The sequence below is a fragment of the Microtus pennsylvanicus genome, chromosome 1 (genome assembly GCF_037038515.1).
Source record: "Microtus pennsylvanicus isolate mMicPen1 chromosome 1, mMicPen1.hap1, whole genome shotgun sequence".
Taxonomy (NCBI): domain Eukaryota; kingdom Metazoa; phylum Chordata; class Mammalia; order Rodentia; family Cricetidae; genus Microtus; species Microtus pennsylvanicus.
This window is the reverse complement of record NC_134579.1, coordinates 155,317,185-155,329,864: the sequence shown is the minus strand read 5'-3', so window position 1 is coordinate 155,329,864 and position 12,680 is coordinate 155,317,185. Positions and strand designations below refer to the sequence as shown.

At 42.2% G+C, this 12,680-nt stretch overlaps 1 protein-coding gene across 2 annotated transcripts in view; it reads right to left on the bottom strand.

The window, feature by feature from the left end:
• The window catches only part of LOC142832742 (uncharacterized), a 196,329-nt gene that overhangs the window by 151,662 nt on the left and 31,987 nt on the right, over positions 1–12,680 (bottom strand). The window lies entirely within an intron of this gene.

The window sequence follows — 12,680 nt, the reverse complement described above, 5'->3', positions numbered from 1 at the left end:
GGGAATGCAATCTTGTGCAACCACTGTGGAAGTCAGTGTTTCGGTTTCTCAGGAAATTCGGGATCAACCTACCCCTGGACCCAGCAATACCACTCTTGGGAATTTACCCAAGAGATGCTCTATCACATGTCAAAAGCATTTGTTCAACTATGTTCATAGCAGTATTATTTGTAATAGCCAGAACCTGGAAACAACCTAGATGCCCTTCAATGGAAGAATGGATGAAGAAAGTATGGAATATATACACGCTAGAGTACTACGCTGCGGTAAAAAACAATGACTTCTCGAATTTTGCATGCAAATGGATGGAAATAGAAAACACTATCCTGAGTGAGGTATCCCAGACCCAAAAAGAAGAACATGGGATGTACTCACTCATAATTGGTTTCTAGCCATAAATAGGGGTCACAGAATCTACAATTGGCGAACCTAAAGAAGCTAAGTAAGAAGGTGAACACAAGGAAAAACATATCGTTATCCTCTTGGATAAGGGAAGTAGACAAAATTGCCGGGGAGAAAAGTGGGATCTTGGGGGTGGGGTGGGAAGGGGGTAAGGGGAGATGGGGAGAGAAAAGGTAGAAGGGAAGGAGGGGGGACTTGGGGAAATAGGAGGATCGGGATAAAGGAAGGTTGGATAGGGGAGCACGGAACCACAATTCTTAGTTAAGGGACCCACTTTAGGGTGGGCAGGAGAATTGACCCTAGAGGGGCTCCCAGGTGCCCAAGCTGAGGTCCCCAGTTAGTTCCTTGGGCAGCTGAGGATAGGGAACCTGAAATGACCCCATCCTAGCGCAATACTGACGAATATCTTGCATATCATCTTAGAACTTTCATCTGGTGATGGATGGAGATAGAGACAGAGACCCACACTGGAGCACTGGACTGAGCTCCCAAGGTCCCAATGAGGAGCAGAAGGAGGGAGAACATGAGCAAAGAAGTCGGGACCACGAGGAGTGCACCCACCCACTGAGACATTGGAGCTGATCTACTGGGAGCTCACCAAGGCCAGCTGAACTATTACCAAAAAAAGCATGGGATAAAACTGAACTCTCTGATTATGACGAACAATGAGGGCTGATGAGACGCCAAGGACAATGGCACGCAGTTTTGATCCTACGCAATCTGCTGGCTTGGTGGGAGCCTAGCCAGTTTGGATGTTCACCTTCCTAGATATGGACGGAGGGGGGAGGACCTAGGACTTACCACAGGGCAGGGAACCCTGACTGCTCTTTGGACTGGAGAGGGAGGGGGAGAGGAGTGGGGGGAAGGGGAAAGGGGTGGGAGGAGGGGGAGAAGAGTGGGAGGAGGGGGAGAAGAGTGGGAGGAGGGGGAGGGAAAGGGGAGGCTGGGAGGAGGTGGAAATTTGTTTTTTTTTCCTTTATTCTTTTATCAATAAAAAAAAAAAAACCCTTGCCATTGTCCTTGGCTTCTCATCAGCTCTCATTGTTCGCCATGTTCAGAGAGTCCAGTCTTAACCCATGCTTTTTTAGTCACAGTCCAGCTGGCCTTGGTGAGCTCCCAGTAGATCAGCTCCACTGTCTCAGTGGGTGGGTGCACCCCTCGTGGTCCCGACTTCTTTGCTCATGTTCTCCCTCCTTCTGCTCCTCATTGGGACCTTGGGAGCTCAGTCCAGTGCTCCAGTGTGGGTCTCTGTCTCTATCTCCATCCATCGCCAGATGAGATATGCAAGATATTCGTCAGTATTGCTCTAGGGTAGGGTCATTTCAGGTTCCCTATCCTCAGCTGCCCAAGGAACTAACTGGGGAGCTCGGCTTAGGCTCCTGGGAGCCACTCTAGGTTCAAGTCTCTTGCCAACCCTAAGGTGGCTCCCTTAACTAAGAATTGTGCTTCCGTGCTCCCCTATCCAACCTTCCTTTATTCCAATCTTCCTTTTTCCCCAAGTTCCCCCCTTCCTCCCCTTCTCCCTTTTCTCTCCCCATCTCCCCTTACCCCCATCAAACCCCACCCCCAAGATCTCAATTTTCTCCCCGGCAACTTTGTCTACTTCCCATAGCCAAGGGGATAACTATATGTTTTTCCTTTGGTTCACCTTCTTACTTAGCTTCTTTAGGATCACCAATTGTAGGCTCCGTGTCCCTTATTTATGGCTAGAAACCAATTATGAGTGAGTACATCCCATATTCATCTTTTTGGGTCTGGGTTACCTCACTCAGGATAGTGTTTTCTATTTCCATCCATTTGCATGCAAAATTCGAGAAGTCATTGTTTTTTCCTGCAGCATAGTACTCTAATGTGTAGATATTCCACACTTTCTTCATCCATTCTTCCATTGAAGGGCATCTAGGTTGTTTCCAGGTTCTGGCTATTACAAATAATACTGCTATGAACATAGTTGAACAAATGCTCTTGTCATATGATAGGGCATCTCTTGGGTGTATTCCCAGGAGTGGTATTGCTGGGTCCAGGGGTAGGTTGATCCCGAATTTCCTAAGAAACCGAAACACTGATTTCCAAAGTGGTTGCACAAGATTGCATTCCCACCAGCAATGAGGGTACCCCTTCCTCCACAGCCTCTCCAGCAAAGGCTATCATTGGTGTTTTTTATTTTAGCCATTCTGACAGGTGTAAGATGATATCTCAATGTTGTTTTGATTTGCATTTCCCTGATCGCTAAGGAGGTTGAGCATGACCTTAAGTGTCTTTTGGCCATTTGAACTTCGTCTGCTGAGAATTCTCTGTTCAGTTCAGTGCCCCATTTTTTAATTGGGTTAATTAGCATTTTAAAGTCTAGTTTCCTGAGTTCTCTATATATTTTGGAGATCAGACCTTTGTCTGTTGCGGGGTTGGTGAAGATCTTCTCCCAGTCAGTAGGTTGCCTTTTTGTCTTAGTGACAGTGTCCTTTGCTTTACAGAAGCTTCTCAGTTTTAGTAGGTCCCATTTATTCAATGTTGCCCTTAATGTCTGAGCTGTTGGGGTTACACAAAGGAAGCGATCTCCTGTGCCCATCTGATGTAGGGTACTTCCCACTTTCTCTTCTATCAGGTACAATGTGTTCTGACTGATAGTGAGGTCTTTAATCCATTTGGACTTGAGTTTTGTGCATGGTGATAGATATGGGTCTATTTTCATTCTTCTACAGGTTGACATCCAGTTATGCCAGCACCATTTGTTGAAGATGCTTTCTTTCTTCCATTGTATACTTTTGGCTCCTTTATCAAAAATGAGGTGTTCATAGGTTTGTGGGTTAAAATTCGGGTCTTCTATACGATTCCATTGGTCGACTTCTCTGTTTTTATGCCAGTACCACACTGTTTTCATCACTGTAGCTCTGTAATAGAGTTTGAAGTCAGGGATGGTAATGCCTCCAGACAATCCTTTATTGTATAGGATTGTTTTGGCTATCCTGGGATTTTTGTTTTTCCATATAAAGGTGATTATTGTCCTCTCAAGATCTGCGAAGAATTTTGATGGGACCTTGATGGGGATTGCATTGAATCTATAAATTGCCTTTGGTAGAATTGCCATTTTTACTATGTTGATCCTCCCAATCCAAGAGCAAGGGAGGTCCTTCCATTTTCTGGTATACTCCTCAGTTTCTTTCTTCAATGCCTTAAAGTTCTTGTCAAATAGATCTTTCACTTCCTTGGTTAGAGTTACCCCAAGATATTTTATGCTGTTTGTGGCTATTCTGAAAGGTGAAGCTTCTCTGATTTCCCTCTCTGCTTCCATATCCTTTGTGTATAAGAGGGCGGCGACTGATTTTTTGGAGTTGATCTTGTATCCTGCCACATTACTAAAGGTGTTTATCAGCTGTAAAAGTTCTTTGGTGGAGTTTTGGGGGTCGCTTATGTACACTATCATATCATCTGCAAATAACGAAAGTTTCACTTCTTCCTTTCCAATTCGAATCCCCTTGATCCCATTATGTTGTCTTATTGCTATTGCTAGAACTTCAAGCACTATATTGAAGAGGTATGGCGAGAGTGGACAGCCTTGTCGTGTTCCTGAGTTTAATGGGATGGCTTTGAGTTTCTCTCCATTTAATTTGATGTTAGCTGTCGGCTTGCTGTATATAGCTTTTATTATATTTAGGTATGACCCTTGTATCCCTAATCTCTCCAATACTTTTATCATAAAGGGATGTTGAATTTTGTCAAATGCTTTTTCAGCATCTAATGAGATGATCATGTGGTTTTTTTCTTTCAGTTTATTTATATGCTGGATTACATTGATAGATTTTCGTATGTTGAACCAGCCCTGCATCCCTGGGATGAAGCCTACTTGATCATAATGGATAATTTTTCTAATGTGTTCTTGGATTCGGTTTGCCAGTACTTTGTTGAGGATTTTTGCATCGATGTTCATGAGTGAGATTGGTCTATAATTCTCTTTCTTGGTTGAGTCTTTGTGTGGTTTTGGTATCCGAGTAACTGTAGCTTCATAAAACGAATTTGGCAGTGCCTCTTCTGTTTCTATATTGTGAAATACATTAAGGAGTATAGGTATTAGCTCTTCTTGGAAGGTCTGGTAGAATTCCGCATTGAAACCATCTGGTCCTGGGCTTTTTTTTGTAGGGAGGTTTTTGATAACCTCATCTAATTCTTCGTGACTAACAGGTCTATTTAGATTGTTCACCTGGTCCTGATTTAACTTTGGTATATGATATTTATCTATAAAAGTATCCATTTCCTTTATATTTTCCAGTTTTGTGGCGTATAGGCTTTTGTAGTAAGATGTAATGATTCTCTGAATTTCCTCTGTGTCTGTGGTTATGTCCCCCTTTTCATTTCTGATCTTATTAATTTGCAAATTCTCTCTCTGCCGTTTGATTAGTTTGGATAGGGGTTTGTCAATCTTGTTGATTTTCTCCAGGAACCAGCTTTTTGTTTCATTGATTCTTTGTATTGTTTTCTGTGTTTCTATTTTGTTGATTTCAGCCCTCAGTTTGATTATTTCCAGTCTTCTACGCCTCCTAGGTGAGTCTGCTTCTTTTTTTCTAGAGCTTTCAGGTGGGCTGTTAAGTCTCCAATGTGAGCTTTCTCTGTTTTCTTTAAGTGGGCACTTAGTGCTATGAACTTTCCTCTTAGGACTGATTTCATAGTGTCCCATAAGTTTGAGTATGTTGTTTCTTTATTTTCATTGAATTCCAGGAAGACTTTAATTTCTTTCTTTATTTCTTCCTTAATCTAGGTGTGGTTTAGTAGTTGACTGTTCAGTTTCCATGACTTTGTCGGCTTTCTGGGGGTAGCATTGTTGTTGAATTCTAACTTTAATCCATGGTGATCTGATAAGACACAGGTGTTTACTAATATTTTTTTGTAACTGTGGATGTTTGCTTTGTTACCGACTATGTGGTCGATTTTCGAGAAGGTTCCATGAGCTGCAGAGAAGGAGGTATATTCTTTCCTATTTGGGTGGAATGTTCTATAGATGTCTGTTTAGTCCATTTGCTTCATTACCTCCATTAATTCTCTTATTTCTCTGTTAGGTTTCTGTCTGATTGACCTGTCCATTGGTGAGAGAGGAGTGTTGAAGTCTCCTACTATTAGTGTGTGCGGTTTGATGGCTGCCTTGAATTTTAGCAACGTTTCTTTTATGTACGTGGGTGCTTTTATATTAGGGGCATAGATGTTCAGGATTGAGACTTCAATCTGAAGAACTGTTCCTGTTATGAGTATAAAATGCCCCTCTCCATCTCTTCTGATTGATTTAAGTTTGAAGTCAACTTTGTTTGAGATTAGTATGGCCACACCTGCTTGTGTCTTAGGTCCATTTGCTTGATAGGCCTTTTCCCAGCCCTTTACTCTGAGTAGGTGCCTGTCTTTGTGGTTGAGGTGTGTTTCTTGTAAACAGCAGAATGTTGGATCCTGTTTTCGTATCCAATCTCTTAGCCTGTGCCTTTTTATAGGTGAGTTGAGTCCATTGACATTAAGTAATATTAATGACCAGTGGTTGTTAACTCCAGTCATTTTTTTTTTAGTCGTAGAGTTTGTGTGTTTCCCTTCTTTGATTTGTGTTGGTGAAGGGTCTCTAGATGTCTGAGTATTGTGGTCATTGTTGGACTCCTTGGATAGTGATTTTCCTTCAATTACTTTCTGTAAGGCTTTATTTGTGGCTGCATATTGTTTGAATTTGTTTTTATCCTGGAAAAGCTGCACTTCTCCTTCTTCTACTCCTATTATTCTTAGGTTTGGTCTTTTTATTATGTCCCATATTTCCTGAATGTTTTGTGATGAGAGTTTGTTGGACTTGCTGTTTTCTTTGATCATAGTGTTTATTTTCTCTATGGTATCTTCACAATCTGAGAGTCTTTCTTCTATCTCTTGTATTCTGCTGGTTATGCTTGTTTCTGTAGTCTCTATTCGTTTACCTAGATTTTCCATGTCCAGCCGGCCCTCTGTTTGTGTTTTCTTCTTTGCCTCCATTTCAGTTTTCAAGTCTTGAACTGTTTCCATTATCTGTTTGATTGTTTTTCCTTGGTTTTCTAGGGTATCATTCACTGATTTATTCAATTCTTCAAACTTTCTGTTGTATTTCTCATCCATTTCTATAAGGGCGTTTTTTACATGCTGTTTAAGGGCGTCAATCACTTTCATGAAGTCAATCTTTTCTACTTCTTCTTGATTAAGGTGTTCATGTCCTCCCGTTGTGAGGTCGCTGGTTTCTGGTGGCTTCATGTTGCTTTTCAGCCTGTTGGGAGAATTCTTGACTTGGCGTCTGCCCATCTCTTCTTCCAAATGCTCCCTTATGGATCTTCTTTTACCGGATCAGGTCTCCTTGCCTAGCCAACGCTGGCTCTCCCCAATGTTGGCTCTCCTGGCGTCGAGAGATCAGGTCTCTGTGCCCAACGGTGGCTCTCCTGGCGCCGAGAGATCAGGCCTCCGTGCTGGTTGGGCAGCTCGCAAACAAAGCGCCTACCCTGCTTGGTGCAGGCAGGCCACAGAAAGAAAGGAACTGCAGCCCTCCCGGGCGCCCCGAGGACTCGGACCCAGCGCCCAGACAGGCTGGGCTGGGCGATGCCACCCGCCGAAAGAGGGCGGTGGGGCCGAAATGGGGAGGGCTCTGTACGGAAGCTGGGTGGGCCAGGAAGAAAGAGGCAGCATCCAGGGAGTAGACGCCCTGCAGAGAGCCCAAGAAGGATAGGGGGCCAAGGAACCCTCAAGCTCCCCATCCCAGGCTGGCGCCGCCGGCCAGAATCTCACCCCAACGCTGGGTCTCCTGGCGCCGAGAGATCAGGTCTCTGTGCTGGTTGGGCAGCTCACAAACAAAGCGCCTACCCCGCTTGGTGCAGGCAGGCCACAGAAAGAAAGGAACTGCAGCCCGCCCGGGCGCCCCGAGGACTCGGACCCAGCGCCCAGACAGGCTGGGCTGGGCGATGCTACGCACCGAAAGAGGCTGAATGTAAAATAGTTAATGATAGATTTTTGTTTTGTTTTTTTTTTTGAGACAGGGTTTCTCTGCAGCTTTGGAGCCTGTCCTAGAACTAGCTCTTATAGACCAAGCTGGCCTCGAACTCACAGAGATCCACCTGCCTCTGCCTCTGAAGTGCTAGGATCAAAGGCGTGCATCATCACCGCCTGGCAAAATAGATTTTTTTGAGACAGGGATTCTATCTGTAATCCTATGTATCTTGAAACTAGTTTTATAGACCAAATTATCCTCGAAATCTCTGAGATCTGTCTGCCTGAAGAGAATTGGGTTTAAAGGCGTGCCCCAACCTGCACTGCTCAGAGAAAAATTTAAATGACCACATCAGACTGTAATTTCTTTCAGGTTTTGCTTTATTTGTTGGTTTCTGTTTGTTTGTTTTGCTGGTTTTTAAAATATTTTCTCTGTGTAATTCTGGTTGTCCTGGAACTCCCTGGTGGACAAGTGTGGCTCTGAACTCACTGAGAATAATCTGCTTCTGTCTCTAGAATGCGGCATGTGCCATCATACCCAGTTTATCTGGTTTAATATCAGGTAATACTAAGAGTCAGGAAATGTTTTTTTTTTATGTCAAATAGTATTGTAGTTAGCTTTGCTGTTGGTTTTTTTTGGAGTTCTAATGGAATCTTGTCAATCTGATCCTGATGTTTATTTAAGGGGGGCATTTTATTCTTCTTCAGTCTCATTGCTATTTAAACTTCTGTTTACATGATTTATTTCATGTTTTGAAATTGGGTATGTTACATGCACCTGCAAACTCATCTATTTCAGTTAGAGTTGTCAGTTTAGTGTAATAGAAGTCTTTAATATGAATGATCAAGAGATCCAGGTGGTTACTCTTCTCCGTCAAGTAAGCTGTAATTGTCAGGTCAGGTAGTAGTGACACACTCCTTTAATCCCAGCACTATTGAGGTGGAGACAGTTGGATTTCCTGTCCAGCCTGTGATACAGAGTAGGTTCCAGGTCAGCCAAGGCTACACAGCAAAACCATGTCTCAAAAAACAAAACAAAACACTAAGACACAATAACAAAAGCGATATATAGTTAATTGCTCCACAAGGAATAGCATTCATGGGAGCACCAAGCAAAGTTTGAAAGAAGGGAAACAACCAACAATCCTAGCCAGCTATGCCTATGAGCCACATCAATTGTCATCCCAGCATGATAGTCTTAAGGATGCAATAGTGGCAAGCACACCTTGGTGGTAGCCAACATTGGACTTCTTTCATTGGACTTAAGACTCTCTTAACAAAAGTTCAGACACCATGAATGGTACTGAAAATCTAGCTACCTTCTTGTGCTGCTGAAGACATGAATCCTGGAGGAATTACTTTACTAAAACAGCATAATCTCTTAAAAAATCTAAACATTTTGGGGCTGGAGAGATAGCTCAGAGGTGAAGAGCATTGCCTGCCTGCTCTACCAAAGGTCCTGAGTTCAATTCCCAGCAACCACATGGTGGCTCAAAAAACCATCTGTAATGGGGTTTGGTGCCCTTTCTGGCCTGTAGGCATACACACAGACAGAATATTATATACATAATAAATAAATTGTTCTTACACTGTCCCTTGCTCGAAAAAACAAAAACAAACAAAAATCTAAACATTTCTCCTTGTACCCAGAGTTAAGCATAGTCTTCACCCTTCATTCAGGAGACATCTCTTTTCATCAGTCAGAGACAAGTACAAAAATTCATAAGTAATCAAAATGCAGAGTTGTGCAGCCCAGGCCCACTGGATACGTCTGTAAACATTTCTACATTTTAGGCTCAAGGATCATTACTGAAGAGGGTGTGTAAAGATTAAAGAGGCAGAGGACCTGGGAGTTTGCAGGGAGATTATGTCTCGTGATCAGTGTTCTCTAGAGTAATAGAATACATAGAACATATATATTGGTATGATTATAGACTGCTGTCCAGGTAATACAACAATGGATGCCTGTAAACAGAAAGTTCAAACATCCATTAGATGCTCTGTCCACAAGGTTGGATGTCTCAGCTGGTCTTCAGTATGTCTTTATCAGCAGGCATTTGAGTCCAGGTATTGAGCATCCCACCTGAGATATTCACAGATCTCCAAGGACATAGAATTACTACCTGCCCAAGCTGCTTCTCTGGTTTTACCCCACAACACCCACGATCAGAACAGTTGAGTACAGCATAGCCCAGAACTGATAATTTAGAGGCCTGGGTCACTTCTTCACTTAGAATAGTAAGTCTAACTTTAGACCTAGACCCGTAGAAACTACAGTGTCTGGTGTATGTGCTGATTAAGAGTCATTAGCTTCCCCTAGGTTGCCTAGTTATCTCACAGCCTCTAGGCATACTGGGAGAAAAGAATTGGCACACTAATTTAAAATACAATCCACGCCCTATTCATAATTTTACTGAAAATAAACGTTTTAGCTCTTTTATCTATCACCTAGTAATAGCACCCTAACCTCCCCCCCGCAAGAATTCCCTGATGATTTAATTCCTTTATTAACTAATTTTCTTCATTAAGGAGTTCACCAGCCGGGCGGTGGTGGCGCACGCCTCTAATCCCAGCACTTGGGAGGCAGAGGCAGGAGGATCTCTGTGAGTTCAAGGCCAGCCTGGTCTACAAAGGGAGTTCCAGGACAGGCTCCAAAGCTACAGAGAAACCCTGTCTCGAAAAACCAAAAAAAAAAAAAAAAAGGAGTTCACCAGACATGTACTAGCCAATCCCACAGATCTCAGATCTCTCTCTCTGTCTCTCTCTCTCTCTCTGTCTCTCTCTCTCTCTCTGTCTCTCTGTCTCTGTCTCTGTCTCTCTCTCTCTCTCTCTCTCTCTCTCTCTCTCTCTCTCTCTCTCTCTGTGTGTGTGTGTATGTGTATGAAAACCATTCCTTAGCTTTGCAGCTTCATGGCAGAGGTACCGCCAGAGGCATTTTTATTGCCACAACTCTGTGGTGGTTCAAGGTCCTTGCCATTGTGAACTGTTCCACAGTCAAATGCTCTCTCTGTAGCAGGATCTCCTGCCTCAAAGGGCCAGAGTTTGCCCTGGCAGGATGGCCCAGAATGCTGGCATTTTAAAACAGCGCAACTTTTTTCCTGCTATGGCTGAAAACCAAGAAGCATGTGGGCAGCTTTTCATCAACACAATTTAAGTTTTTTGTGGCAGGATCTCTTAAAGAGCTGCAGGGTTTTGCATTTAAGGCTGAGTCAGGAAGTCTCTCTTAGATGAGAGCACTTGCTTGCCTCTAGGAAGCAGAACAGACCCGGGAAATTGCTGCTACCAAGAAAACATGCTTTACTCTATTCTTTCCCAAGCTTTCTCAGGCTTTCTGTGGATACAGTCATCCACGTGGGCACCATTCTGTAACATGAAGGCCAGGCTCTTTGGAGTTTCTGTCCCACCCGGTCCCCCAGCCATTTAGTCCCAGAAAAAAAATCACACAGAGAGTCTACATTAGGTTATAAACTGATTGGCCCATTAGCTCAGGCTTCTTATTAACTCTTGTAGCTTATATTAACCCATTGTTCTTATCTACTTTAGCCACATGGCTCAGTACCTTTCTCAGCCGGGTAGGTTACATCTTGCTTCTCAGGGGTCTGGGCAGGATTCAGCTTCCTCCTTCCCAGAATTCTCCACTACTTCCTGCCTGGCCAATCAGCGTTTATTTAAAACATGATTGACAGAATACAGACAATTTTCCCACACCAAGAAATAATTTTTATAAACTTTTACCTTAATAGTGACATTATTTAATAAGATACACCCTGCTGTTTTAGGTGTTACATTTTTATAGAATTTAAGCAATAATTTCCAGAAAGGAACTTAAGCAGAACCATATTTTCAGTAATGGTAAACAAACAAGAGCATACCCAATATTATAGTTTGAAATTATGAATTTTGTTTTAAATTCTGTTGGTTCTGTTGGGGGTGCCCAAAGATGGGGATAGACCACCAAAGTCTAATAAACCAGAAGCAAACTTTATTCCAGAAACCAGATTCCAGGAAAACCAGAAGCAAACTTAAAATAAAAATTAAAAAAATACCACAGGGCACAGAAGCTTATCAGCTAGCCGACACAACTGCCAGAGATGGTGTTTGTTAGGCTGTGGCGAAGGCTGGTTTCTGAACCCATCCTTTTATAGTAGGGACACCAAACATTAGGTCTGAACAAAGGAATTTTTACAATCTCAAGGTAAAATTTAGATACAGATTGCCTTATTTTTTTACATTATTCATAAATTGATTGTCCCATTAGCTCAGGCTTCTTATTAACTCTTATAACTTACATTAGCCCATTATTTTTATCTATGTTAGCCACATGGCTCAGTACCTTTTTCAGTGAAACAGTCACATCTTGCTTCTTCTGTGTCTGGACAGGGCTGTTCAGATTTCCTTATTTTATAATCTCTATTAACAGAATTTTTTTAGTTAAATTAGTGTTTGCACTTAATCTATTGTCTTCCCTGGTATTTTAAGTGTTTACTGAAGCCCCATGGTCTTTCCTTTGATGCTGCCAGTTTCACATAGCAGGGATAATGCATAACACAGAGGTCCTATATCTATTTCCTAAAAGTTGACTCAACTCATATCCATAGGCTGGCTCTCAGTTTGCAGAGAGATGCTTTGGCCTTGTAAATAGAGCTATGGATTTTAAAGTGAAATAACCCACTGTTAACAGTTAATCTTCAAGCTGCTGAGAAAGCTGCTGACAGTCTGTTCTTATTCTCCTAGGCTTACAACTTTATATTTCTTTATTTGTACACTCATATTTCTGGAATCTACATCTTTATTTTCAAGGACTCTTCAGTTCATTTATTATAAATATTAATCATTCATTAGACAATTAAGAAAAGAGAATATCCTCCATACAATGAGTGACTAACAACTCTGGTAATTCAAACAGCATTGACTTAGTACTATACGCCCTATGTATAATCGTTTTTTACTAGAAGTTGGACTTTTTCTTTCTACCATGAAGCGCTCATTGATGAGTTATTCTCATTACTAGAGAAAAACAAAAAAAATTTCCCATTAAGGGACCTTTAATATTGAGTTATTCTTACTCTTGAGGAAAAAACAAAAAATATTTTAACCAAAATTAAGCACATAAACAAGACAATTCTAAGCTTTGGGCTGGCTGTGCTTGCTCAGGGTGCAGCAGGGAAGTCCTGCCAGTTATTTTTCGTAATTCACATGCCCCTGCTCTCTGCTGGCAGGCTGATCCTGAAAGAGTTAACAAACAGATGCAGCCTGAGAGTGAGAGTCAAAAAATCTTAATTTCTTTCACATTTTCCCTTTTCTATTGGGAAAAATTA